The sequence below is a fragment of the Syngnathus scovelli genome, chromosome 18 (assembly GCF_024217435.2).
Source record: "Syngnathus scovelli strain Florida chromosome 18, RoL_Ssco_1.2, whole genome shotgun sequence".
Taxonomy (NCBI): Eukaryota; Metazoa; Chordata; class Actinopteri; order Syngnathiformes; family Syngnathidae; genus Syngnathus; species Syngnathus scovelli.
This window is the reverse complement of record NC_090864.1, coordinates 4,509,050-4,522,420: the sequence shown is the minus strand read 5'-3', so window position 1 is coordinate 4,522,420 and position 13,371 is coordinate 4,509,050.

The window sequence follows — 13,371 nt, the reverse complement described above, 5'->3', positions numbered from 1 at the left end:
TTTGCTCACTTAAAACAATCTCATAAAAATGGTAATGTTCTTCCTTCAAATAGCCATCATTAAAAAAAATAGAAAAAAAATCAATTTTCAGTATGTTTAAATGTCGCCTTGGGAAAAACTCTTGACTGACTGACGTCTTGTTAGCTTCCAGTCAACCGGGTCAACGGGGGCCCGGTTGACACGGCTTTGGAGAGGGCGCTTCGCCATAAGGTCATAAGCCGCTCCGAGAGAGCTTGTTAACATTTCAGTGCCAGGAACCCGCTGCGGCTCCCTAATAAGGGCCGTCTTTGTGCGCGGGGCCAGGCAGAACAGCAGGCCGACGGACCGGTCAAGTGACAGGGATAGTGCGGCTGCTCGCGACACTCAAGGAACAACCATGGCACTGTGTGGCGGACAAAGGCACGGCAGCCGCGCATTGACGACTTGGTCGTCTCGGCCCTGTTGCTACCTCTGAAGCAGAAATTCCTCCGTCTCCCACAATAGCCGTTTTTTTTTTTTTTTTTTTTTTTTTTTTACAAGCAGAATAAAAGGGGACTTCTATCAGTATTGTTCATCCATGGCAGCAGCGCTCGTCTGATTTGATCCTATCCAAGGTGTCGCTTTGTCCTTGCCTCCTCCATTGTGTCCGCTTGCCAATCACAAACATCAATCTCTACAATACAAACGAGAAACTCCCACATAAATTCCTCTTTCACAAGACAGGGACATAAAAAGGCAAGTTCCCCTTCGGTGTTACGGATTCGACAGCTCGTTGCCAAACGGTCGAGTTGCCGGAGCGGCATCTGACAACAAGGCGGACTGAGAGCGGGGACACAAAACAGCAGATAGCATGTCAGGACTGCCGCAGAGAGAATGACAACCGCTACGAGGCCACGGGTATCATCTTGGCTGGAGTCAAAGGAGAAGCCGAGAAAAAAAACTGACTGGAACCAAACCAACCTTTACCCTACAATAATACTAACTAACACGGATTATGCCGAACCCAAAACATAAAAATAACTAAATAAAGAATAATTGAAATAATAAATAAATATATAAAAGAATAAATAAATAAATAAATAAATAAATAAATAAATAAATAAATAAAATATTTAAAAGAATAAATACATAAATAAACAAATAAAAGAATAAATAAATAAATAAATAAATAAATGAATAAATGAATAAATGAATAAATGAATGAATGAATAATCCTAGCTCAGTCATCACAGTTGAAAAATATGATCCAAGTGGGAAATACTATATTTAGATGTTTTAAAAAAAGTAATACTGTAGATAAAATAGATAGCACTCCCACAATGCTGGCTGGCTGACAATAACACATCCAAGCACCCTTCACAGGATTCGCACAAAGACAGACACGTACACACAAAGGTGGTGGGCTGTGTTGCCATGGCTCCCTCTGAGCTACAGCTGACAAGTGTTCATCTGGTACCGCGGCAAAAAACTAACACGGAAAGTCGATTCAGGCAGAAGATCGACGAGAGGTCGTATGGAAGCCTCCTGGGGTCATATACGCCTGTATGGTGACACGCAGTACTTTTTTGATTATTTGATTATCACCTTTAAATCTGACGTAGTGTTTTGCGTCAAGTGATCATCTGATAGAGTTCTGTCATCAAATCAAAATGATTATAATGAAAAAAACCCACCACTGAACACTCATGGTCTATCATATGCTTTGGATTTCCTTCTTCCTGCTTTTCCACTGCCTTCTGTTTCTCATTTGTATGCGCTAACCTGAAGCAGATCCGTGTGATGTGTCTGAAATAATATTCATGCTCGCAGCCACAATCTGCGAGAGGATTGAGAGGTTTGTTTGAAGTGCATGAAACCCAAAGTATTCCGTGCTGCAGAATTCGCTTTAAAAGGCTGACTACCTGCATACGTTCAACTGAAGGTTAGCCACGAGGACTTCATCGAGACTAAATAGATTAAGTATTAATGGTTCTTTTTTTTTTTTTTACACCCATGATAGCAAAGAGTGAAATTGAGATGACGACCATAAAACAGGAAATTCAACATATTGCCACCTAGCATTATAACAAGTGAGGATCTTTCCTGGCTGCATGTAGCTTTTCTGTGTTTTTATTATTTATTTTTAAGCCAATTGAGAAGGAGCCAAAATTTGACTGCTAGCTTAGCATCTTGCTAGCTGCCAACGGGCTGGACGCCATATAACGACGGTTAATTGTGATCATAAACTGGAGTCTTTTATAGTGCATGTATAATGGTTTGATGTTTTACATTAAATTTGTGGTTGATGTAATTGTATAACTATTGTATCTATTACAAAGAAGAAAATACAAAACATAGTACTGTGTTTTCCGCACTATAAGGTGCAACTAAAAACTTCCAATTTTCTCAGTGCGCCTTATAATCTGGTGTGCCTTATATATAGACCAATATGGATTTGTGGATGAGGACTAACTTATTAAAGTAAGCTTTACGTGTTTATTTTGTGTTGTGTGATATTAACGTTTGAGCAAAGTTGAGTTATTGGTATATTGTTATTGTTTTCAATATTTCGAGTGTTACTATATTGTGATTGCATTAACGCTTGAGCAACGTTGAGTTATTTATTCTATGCGCCTTATAATCCGGTTCACCTTATATATGGACAAAGTTTTAAAATTGTCCATTCATTGAAGGTGCGCCTTATAATCCGGTGCGCTTTATAGTGCGGTATATGTGGTATTACAAGAAATAAAAGAGCTAACTGTTAGCCTTTGTGCAAATACTGTGCAATAGTTTTCTCACAATCATCGAGTCAATGGCTTGGCCCAAAACACTATTAGAATAGAATAGAATAGAATAGAATAGAATAGAATAGAATAGAATAGAATGGATCTTTATTGTCATTGTCACACATGTACAACGAAATTTAAAAAGTGCCAACCGATCAGTGCAAAGATAAAAAAATAAACTAAATACAATAAAAAGTTAAAAAATACAAGCTAAAAACCACACAGAAGAACATACACAAACATGATCATTCATTTTTTTAGCGGCATTTAATGTGACTACCGCCATGGGGTAAAAACAGTTGGCGAATCTGCTAGTCCTTGATCTAATTGATCTGTAGCGTCTGCCTGATGGCAACAGTTCGGCAAGGGAGTGGTCAGGGTGGGAAGTGTCCTTCAGAATGTTCTGTATTTTTTTGAGACAGCGGGTTCTGTGTAGGTCTTCCAGTGTCCTCCGCGAGTCGTCACCTTATCGTGGTGGAGGGGTTTGCGTGCCCCTATGATCCTAGGAGCCATGTTGTCGGGGGCTTCATGCCCCTGGTAGGGTCACCCATGGCAAACGGGTCCTAGGTGAGGGGTCAGACAAAGCACGGCTCACCCAAGCCCCTTATGATGAGTGATATAAATGGACTTAGTTTTCCCTCGCCCGGACGCGGGTCACCGGGGCCTCCCTCTGGAGCCAGGCCTGGAGGCGGGGCTCGAAGGCGAGCGTCTGGTGGCCGGGCCTTCGCCCATGGGGCCCGGCCGGGCATAGCCCGAAATGGAAACGTGGGTCCCCCTTCCCATGGGCTCACCACCTGTGGGAGGGGCCGAAGGGGTCGGGTGCAATGTGAGCTGGGCGGCAGCCAAAGGCGGGGACCTTGGCGGTCTGATCCCCGGCTGCAGAAGCTGGCTCTTGGGACATGGAATGTCACCTCTCTGGCTGGAAAGGAGCCCAAGCTGGTGTGCGAGGCAGAAAGATTCCGACTAGATATAGTCGGACTAGCCTCCACACACAGTTTGGGTTCCGGTACAAGCCCTCTCGAGAGGGGCTGGACTCTCTTCCACTCTGGAGTTGCCCACGGTGAGAGGCGTCGAGCAGGTGTGGGTATACTTATTGCCCCCCGGCTGGGCGCCTGCACATTGGGGTTCACCCCGGTGAACGAGAGGGTAGCCTCCCTCCGCCTTCGGGTGGGGGGACGGGTCCTGACTGTTGTTTGTGTCTATGCACCAAACGGCAGCTCAGAGTACCCACCCTTCTTGGGGTCCCTGGAGGAAGTGCTGGAGAGCGCTCCTTCTGGGGACTCTATCGTTCTACTGGGTGACTTCAATGCTCACGTGGGCAATGACAGTGAGACCTGGAAGGGCGTGATTGGGAGGAACGGCCCCCCTGATCTGAACCCGAGCGGTGTTCTATTGTTGGACTTCTGTGCTCGACACGGATTTTCAATAATGAACACCATGTTCAAACATAAGGGTGTCCATGTGTGCACGTGGCACCAGGACACCCTAGGCCGCGGTTCGATGATCGACTTTGTAGTCGTGTCATCGGATTTGCGGCCGCATGTTTTGGACACTCGGGTGAAGAGAGGGGCGGAGCTGTCAACTGATCACCACCTGGTGGTGGGTTGGCTCCGATGGTGGGGGAAGATGCCGGTCCGACCTGGCAGACCCAAACGCTCTGTGAGGGTCTGCTGGGAACGTCTGGCAGAATCTCCTGTCAGGAAGAGCTTCAACTCCCACCTCCGGCAGAGCTTTTCCCACGTCCCGGGGGAGGCGGGGGACATTGAGTCTGAGTGGACCATGTTCCGCGCCTCCATTGTTGAGGCGGCCGACCGGAGCTGTGGCCGTAAGGTCGTTGGTGCCTGTCGTGGCGGCAATCCCCGAACCCGCTGGTGGACACCGGCGGTAAGGGATGCCGTCAAGCTGAAGAAGGAGTCCTATCGGGCCGTTTTGGCCTGCGGGACTCCGGAGGCAGCTGACAGGTACCGGATGGCCAAGCGGAACGCGGCTTCGGCGGTTGCTGAGGCAAAAACCCGGGCGTGGGAGGAGTTCGGTGAGGCCATGGAGAATGACTTTCGGACGGCTTCGAGGAAATTCTGGTCCACCATCCGGCGTCTCAGGAGGGGAAAGCAGTGCAACGTCAACACTGTTTACAGTGGGGATGGCGTGCTGCTGACCTCGACTCGGGACGTCGTGAGTCGGTGGGGAGAATACTTCGAAGACCTCCTCAATTCCACCTACACGCCTTCCATTGAGGAAGCAGGGCCTGGAGACTCTGAGGCGGATTCTCCAATCTCTGGGGTCGAAGTCACTGAGGTAGTTAAAAAACTCCTCGGTGGCAAGGCCCCGGGGGTGGATGAGATCCGCCCAGAGTTCTTAAAGGCTCTGGATGTTGTGGGGCTGTCATGGCTGACACGCCTCTACAACGTTGCGTGGACATCGGGGACAGTGCCTCTGGATTGGCAGACTGGGGTGGTGGTTCCCCTCTTTAAGAAGGGGGACCGGAGGGTGTGTTCCAATTACAGGGGAATCACACTCCTCAGCCTCCCTGGTAAGGTCTATTCAGGGGTGCTGGAGAGGAGGGTCCGTCGGGAGGTCGAACCTCGGATTCAGGAGGAGCAGTGTGGCTTTCGTCCTGGCCGTGGAACAGTGGACCAGCTCTACACCCTCGGCAGGATCCTCGAGGGTGCATGGGAGTTCGCCCAACCAGTCCACATGTGTTTTGTGGACTTGGAGAAGGCGTTCGACCGTGTCCCTCGGGAGGTTCTGTGGAGGGTGCTTCGGGAGTACGGGGAGCCAACTGATAAGGGCGGTTCGGTCCCTGTATCACCGATGCCAGAGTCTGGTCCGCATTTCCGGCAGTAAGTTGGATTCGTTCCCAGTGAGGGTTGGACTCCGCCAAGGCTGCCCTTTGTCACCGATTCTGTTCATAATTTTTATGGACAGAATTTCTAGGCGCAGCCGAGGCGTTGAGGGGGTCCGGTTTGGGGACCTCAGCATCGCGTCTCTGCTTTTTGCAGATGACGTGGTGCTGTTGGCTTCTTCAGGCCGTGATCTCCAGCTCTCGCTGGAACGGTTCGCAGCCGAGTGTGAAGCGGTCGGGATGAGGGTCAGCACCTCCAAATCCGAGTCCATGGTCCTCGATCGGAAAAGGGTGGAATGCCCTCTCCGGATCGGGGATGAGATCCTGCCCCAAGTGGAGGAGTTCAAGTATCTTGGAGTCTTGTTCACGAGTGAGGGGAGGATGGAGCGTGAGATCGACAGGCGGATCGGTGCAGCGTCGGCAGTAATGCGGACCCTGTACCGGTCCGTTGTGGTGAAGAGAGAGCTGAGCCAAAAGGCAAAGCTCTCAATTTACCGGTCGATTTACGCTCCTACCCTCACCTATGGTCACGAGCTATGGGTCGTGACCGAAAGAACGAGATCTCGGATACAAGCGGCCGAAATGAGTTTTCTCCGCAGGATGTCCGGGCTCTCCCTTAGAGATAGGGTGAGAAGCTCGGTCATCCGGGAGAGACTCGGAGTAGAGTCGCTACTCCTCCACGTTGAGAGGAGCCAGATGAGGTGGCTCGGGCATCTTATCAGGATGCCTCCTGGACGCCTCCCTGGGGAGGTGTTCCGGGCATGTCCCACCGGTAGGAGACCCCGGGGACGACCCAGGACGCGCTGGAGAGACTATGTCTCTCAGCTGGCCTGGGAACGCCTTGGGATCCCCCGGGATGAGCTGAATGAAGTGGCTGGGGAGAGGGAAGTCTGGGAGTCCCTCCTAAAGCTGCTGCCCCCGCGACCCGACCCCGGATAAGCGGAAGAAGATGGATGGATGGGTGCTGTGTAGGTCTTCCAGTGTGGGGAGAGGGCAGCCAATGATCTTTTGTGCTGTGTTGATCACCCCTTGGAGCTTTTTCCTCTGAGCTGCAGTGCAGCTGGTGTACCAAACACATATACAGTATGTCAGAGTGCTCTCTATGCAGCAGCGAAAGAAGGACACCAGCAGTCTTTGTGTAATGCTGTACCTCCTGAGCACCCTTAGGAAGTAGAGTCTCTGCTGGGCCGTTTTTAGCAGCTCAGAGGTGTTCACGCTCCAGGTGAAGTCCTCCTCGATGTGGACTCCCAGGTAGCAGAAGGACGACACCCTCTCCACACAGACCCCATTGATGATAACTGGTGGAAGGTCCGTTTTATTTTTCCTCCTAAAATCAATGACTAGTTCTTGGGTTTTAGCCGTGTTCAGGAGCAAATTGTTCTCTCCGCACCACTCCGATAGCTGCACCACGTCATCCCTGTCGGCAGACTCATCCCCGTTTGAGATGAGTCCCACCACGGTGGTGTCATTCGCAAACTTGACAATGGTGTTGCTGCGGTGGGCGGGCGTGCATGTATGTGTGTAGAGCAGGGGTCACCAACCTTTCTTAAACCGAGAGCTACTTCCTCGGTACTGATTAAGGCAAAGGGCTACCAGTTTGACACAGACTTCTGAAATAGCCAATTTGCTCAATTTGGCTTTCACTGTGGTATTATTGTCATTTCCAGTTCACATGTGTGATTTTAACAAGAATAGCAAAAATACAGTCAAACCTTGGTTTTTGACCACAATCCATTCCAAAAGGCGGTTCGAGAAGCGAATCGGTCGAATTCCGAATCTATTTTTCCCATTACAAATAATGGAAACAATTTTAATCAGTTTCAAGACAAAAACGCCAAATATAAGCATTTTTTAAATTGTGCATATTTGTCCGATCGCGCAACTGCAGCGCACCGCCGAACGCGCAACCGTAACGTGTCGCCCACCGCGCAACTGCACTGCGCTGGTCGCATTATTGTGACAGAGCCGTCGCTGAAATTTAGAAAATATTTTTCAAGTCCTGATGTACCTTCCAAAATTTAAGTGGACCTCAGTGCGCAGGGAGCTTAATTTGGTCCAATCGCTCAACCGCAGGGCGCCGGGCGCTCACTGCCGCATTGCTTTAAGAGCGTCTATGTGTTTTAGGATGACTTTACTGCTCCCACTTGCTTTCTTTGGAGGCATGATTAGGGGTTAATACAATCCTCAAAGTAACGAAAATACAATAACAACGGAGTCAGTCGGCATCCGGGCCGCGCGGTCGGGTTTTCTCGGGTCCTCCCGGCTCATCTCGCGAGGTTCTACCTCTGAATTTTGTTTGACAACCGAAGAATTAAATCAAGATTTTTCTGTTAGAATTACGATTTGTTCGAGAACCAGGACGTTCGAAAACCGAGGTTTGACTGTAAAATAAATAGATGCAGCTCACTGACAAGTGCCGCTATTTGAACTAATTTTAGAACAGTCCTGCGGGCGACTCATGCGGTCCTCACGGGCGACCTGGTGCCTGCGGGCAACGTGTTGGTGACCCCTGGTGTAGAGTGTGTAAAGCAGCGGGCTCAGTACGCAGCCCTGTGGGGAACCGGTACCAAGACTGAGAGGTGTGGATGTAAGACGGCCCACTCTCACCCTCTGGCTGCGACGCGTCAAGAAGCTCTTAATCCACATGCAGGTATTGTGTGGAAGTCCCAGGCCCCCCAGTACGTCCACCAGTCTGTGGGGGAGGATGGTGTTAAAAGCAGAGCTAAAGTCCACGAAGAGCATCCGCACGTAGCTTCCCGGCTGCTCCAGGTGGGACAGTACAGCATGGAGGGCTGTAGCAACTGCGTCCTCTGTGGATCTATTTGCCCTGTAGGCAAACTGGTGGGGGTCAAAACCTCTGAGCAGGAGTGATGTGATGTGACCCCGTACCAGCTTTTCAAAGCACTTCATCACCACCGGGGTGAGTGCGACTGGCTGGTAGTCATTAAGGCTGGTGATGTGGCGTTTCTTGGGCAGGGGGACTATAGTGGAGGATTTTAAACAGGATTTGATGGTGGACTCGGTAAGGGACTGGTTGAAGATCTTTGTGAAGACTCCAGCCAGCTGATCTGCGCAGTCTTTTAGGACACGCCCAGTGATGCCGTCAGGACCTGCAGCCTTCCTTGGGTTGATGGTCCGTAGCATGCGCCTCACCTCGTGCTCCTTCACTGTGAGAGTGAAGCTGCTGCAGACTGTGGCATGTGATGTGGCCGCCTCAGGTGGCTCGGACTCGAACCGGGCAAATTTATATTAACCACATAAATAGGAATTTTGATCAGAAGGGCGGGGGGAAAAAACCCTGAACTTTGACCTTTGACCTTTTCATATAAATATTGGACTGAAGTTGAGCAGAGAAGCAGTGTCTCGAAGGGATATGACGTGAAGCTCATGGCATGCAGTGTACAGTACGAGCACATCTTTGTGATGAAAATAGAAACAATGACAGGCTGACGAGAGGCGCAACGACTTCTAAATGGCGCCAGAAAGGCTCCGTTGCTCCCCTGACACCCTTTCTGCATACCCCTGACTCACACATAAGCGACACCAGCACGTCAAAGAATGCAAACATGACCCAGCTTGTTAAAGTCAGCCATGTTTCCCCTCAAGGAGGACGGTGGACTGGGGGCGATGGGCTTTTTTAAGGGAGTCTTTAAAGACAGGTTACATTGGAAAAGGATGTCAAGATTGTGCTTTCTCACGATGGATAAAATACATAAATCACAATACAGCAGATACACTGATAAATGCATGTCAGAGGAGATTATACACAGTAAGCATAACTGAATGATGAGTGCAGTAATTGTAGTCAGATGAGAATAAAATAAAGCATGATCCAGTGGAACAAACAAAAACAACCACAACGATTCTGTCGTGGGAGCAACGGAGAATTTTCACGCATTCTAACAGCACCACCTCGTGTTCACAAGCCAGACCAGCAGGCCACCGTTTTTTTTTTTGTTTTTTTTTTACCTGTACATTAAACGCTAAACTGTACGCTCAATTTTAATTAATAGTCACAAAAGGTGTACGTTCAACGACAGACTTGTGGACAGATTGCTGTTTCTAATATTTTGACCTTATCATGCATTTAATAGCGTCATTAAAAACACTTCCGCTACTAGTGTCCAGGCCCCATTGTGGAGGCCTGACAAGACAGCCTGCTTAGCTCCATGAAAGATGATGGGTGACAGGATCAGAGGTCTCAGGCAAAAAAACAAAAAACAAAAAAAAGGATGGAGCTGCTGTGTCGGTCGGTGACTGACAGGTCTCCCACAGGGACGCCGCTTAACTGAAAGTGATTGACACATATCACACACAAGTAATTCACTGTAGGTCAGCGCTTACAACAGCTTTACCCTGTCCTTTTCCCTTAGAAAAGTCCAGGGGAACATTGTTTGCCTCAAAATATGTCAATCAACGCATATGTCAACAATCAATCTCCAGGGTGAGCGGCAGTTGATGAATTACATAACCTGATATCCCTTGGCTAGCCTGTAATATTATGACTGCATTAGCATTCTATCCCACATCACTGACTGGGGCCTCCGGTGATGATTAAGAGCGTAATATAAAATGAGAAGGCAGGCGGCCGTCACCACTGAATTAATTACAATGCGAACCACGGTCAATGTGCATGCACAGACATTCAGCAGATTAAAGCTAATGACTGCAACCTACACTCTCAATAACACGCCGAGTGGTTTTTTTTTTTTTTTTTTTATACAAACTGAGCATGCTTGCTTGTGATGATGTGTTGAAAGCTGCTGCCCGGTCTGCTCAGCCTATATTTCCTTTCCACTATTGATCATTTCATTCCTGTTCTGGGCAGAAAAATGCCCATTCTCATGGCCTGTTATTGCAAGCGCAATTACCTACACTACAAACCAGATTTGATCATGTTCTCATCTGCTGAGGTATGACAATGTCTGCATAAAAACTGATGTAGACACTGTTACTGATCAATTATGCATAACGCTCATGGCTTTATTTTAAGGGTCACCTGCGACACACGTTGGTGCGGTGTATACAATAATTGCAAGTTCAGCCGAGCAGCTCACTATATTCTATTGGACCAAAAACTCCCCTGTGGCGCATAATGGACTCGGTAATGCAATGAAATCTTTATCTGCCCCAGCTCGGCCCCCTTATGAATCCGACTTAATGGCGTGAAGTCAACACAGAATGGTTTGGGCCTTGGTAATGGCCTGTGTGGTCGAGCGTTTGCTAATGAGGCAGCAGTAGAGTGGGGGTGATGCAATTGGCCCAGGAACAAGGGTCACCTCTTAGGCTCCACCCATTTGAAAAATTGCTAACACTAAAAAAACACAACTTTTTATAGGATTACTTGGGCAGTTTCATCTCAATGCAATGCAATCAAATATGTGTGTTTTTGGGGTGTTCTTATGGTATTGAGGGGGGCTGGTTGGCGGGACCATTTACAATATTTAGGCCTCTCACCAGCTGGCCCGCTGTTACTTTTTTCCTTTGTTCTTGTCTTGTTGCTTTGCTTTGATGACTTTTAACTTTCACACTTATTGGCTTTCTTTGTGGCGCCGTTGTGTGTGGCAGCCTTTTATAGGAGTCTATTGAGTTGCGCTCATGTCATCTGTGTGTCTTTATATACCCAACCTGAATTTCCCTCCCCCTGGGGATCAATTAAGAATCAACCAACCAACCAACCAACCAACCAACCAACCAACCAACCAACCAACCAACCAACCAACCAACCAACCAACCAACCAATCAATCAATCAATCAATCAATCAATCAATCAATCAATCAATCAATCAATCAATCAATCAATCAATGACTCCTATATATTGGATGGATCAAGTTGGCAGCGCAGGTTTGCAGGGATATTCTATTAAAATCGCATTTTTCCTTATTGGTTGTAAAAAAGGACTACCTTTCAGTATATGTTAAACTACTTAAGTATGCTTTAACATACTGATGACTGATGTAAAGCTGATGACACACAGCTTTACATAAAAGTGGTCAAAACACCTAATTTAATCTCCACTACACTCACCATCTGCCTGGAGGAGATAGAGGCGTGGTTGAGAGAAAACTTCCTGCAGTTAAACAGATGCAAAACGGAAGCCATCCTCATCGGGACTCCACACCAGGTCACATCCTCCCCAATAACAACCATCACTTTTTCTGGTCAGGACATTCCGCTGCCATCCGTCGTCACTTGGCGTGCGAATGGACCCCCAGCTCAATTACGAGGCCCACATCAAACACATCTGTAAAACATAATTCTTCCACCTTAGAAATATAGCCAAACTCCGCCCCACCCTGTCACCGCAGGATGCGGAAAAACTCGTCCACGCCTTTGTCTCCTCCAGACTTGACTACTGCAATGCACTTCTCATCGGGATCCCTGGGAAGAGCCTTCAAAAGCTCCAATATATCCAAAACAGCGCCGCCAGGATCCTGATGAGAGTGCGCAAATACGACCACATCACACCCATCCTCCAATCACTACACTGGCTTCCCATTTCCTCTCGGACTGAATATAAAATCTCTCTGCTGACCCATCAATGCATCCATAGCGACGCACCCCCTTACCTTAAGGAACTAATCACTCTCCAGTCTTCCACACGGAATCTCCGCTCATCTAACACCTTCCTCCTCAAAACCCCCCAAACTAACCTCCGTTTCATGAGAGACCGGGCTTTCTGCTCTGTCTCACCCACATTGTGGAATGCCCTACCAGTCCACTTGAGAGCACCGCAGTCGGTTGACACTAAAAACGGTCTTAAGACGTTTCTTTTTAAAAAGGCATTTTCTGTAGCACTTTGAGATTTAAAAAAAAAGTAAGGTGCACTATAAATATAATTTATTATTATTATTATTGTTATTATTATTATTATTATTAAAGTTGGTTCTTCATCCAATAAATCCATCAACAAGTGTCATATGAAAACAAACAAAGGCATTGCAACTTACCATACGTTGCTTTCCCTCCCTACACCTTCCATGCAAATATTTAATTCTGCACAATGTAGACTTGCAGGGTAGTAAAATGGGTTGGATGATAAGCTTTGAAGTGTTTACAGTGAGCAAAATTCGACTCTTCTTTGGGGCATATGTCAAACTTTTGAGGGGACTTTAAATAGTTATTTCCCTAACATTTTGTGCTGCATTGAGTGATCCTCGTAAATCTCGGAATCCATTTATAGCTGCCCCGCAAATTACTGCAAAGAACTTAAAAAACATTTCCTACTTTTGACCACAAGATGGCGGTGACTGCAAACTAATTCATGCCAGTGTTGAAAGGTTGATCACGCCTCAGTTGAGCCGGAAATATCGAATCGCCGCTGTCATTGTCCTGTTCGGTGGGAGTGATCCAGCCATTAGCGGCTAATTAATCAATTAGTCATTCGGCTAGTGTGAATTGTGTTTGCCATGTGCATTACTTCGCTGATTACGATAGTAATAACATCGTCTCTGTGATGAAGGAGTGCAATTATCTAAGTGTTGTCTCGGTTGCACAACCGAGTAGCTCGCTTATTATTGTAAATGTCCCTATATGGTGCGTTTGGGTTCTGTTTTTTTTTAAGGACAACGTAGTAATAAAAATAAAAAAATCCATGGGGGGGCGTATAATTAATGAAACAATATATTTTCTTGAATAACATTAATAATCAACTTGTAGATATATTCACCTGAAGTGCGCAAAATGTTGCATTTTAGGGCAAACTTTGTTCTGGGGGGGCATTCCGCCGAGACAAACATTGGAAGAGTCGCTATGGAAACACGAGCGTAAACAGACGTAGG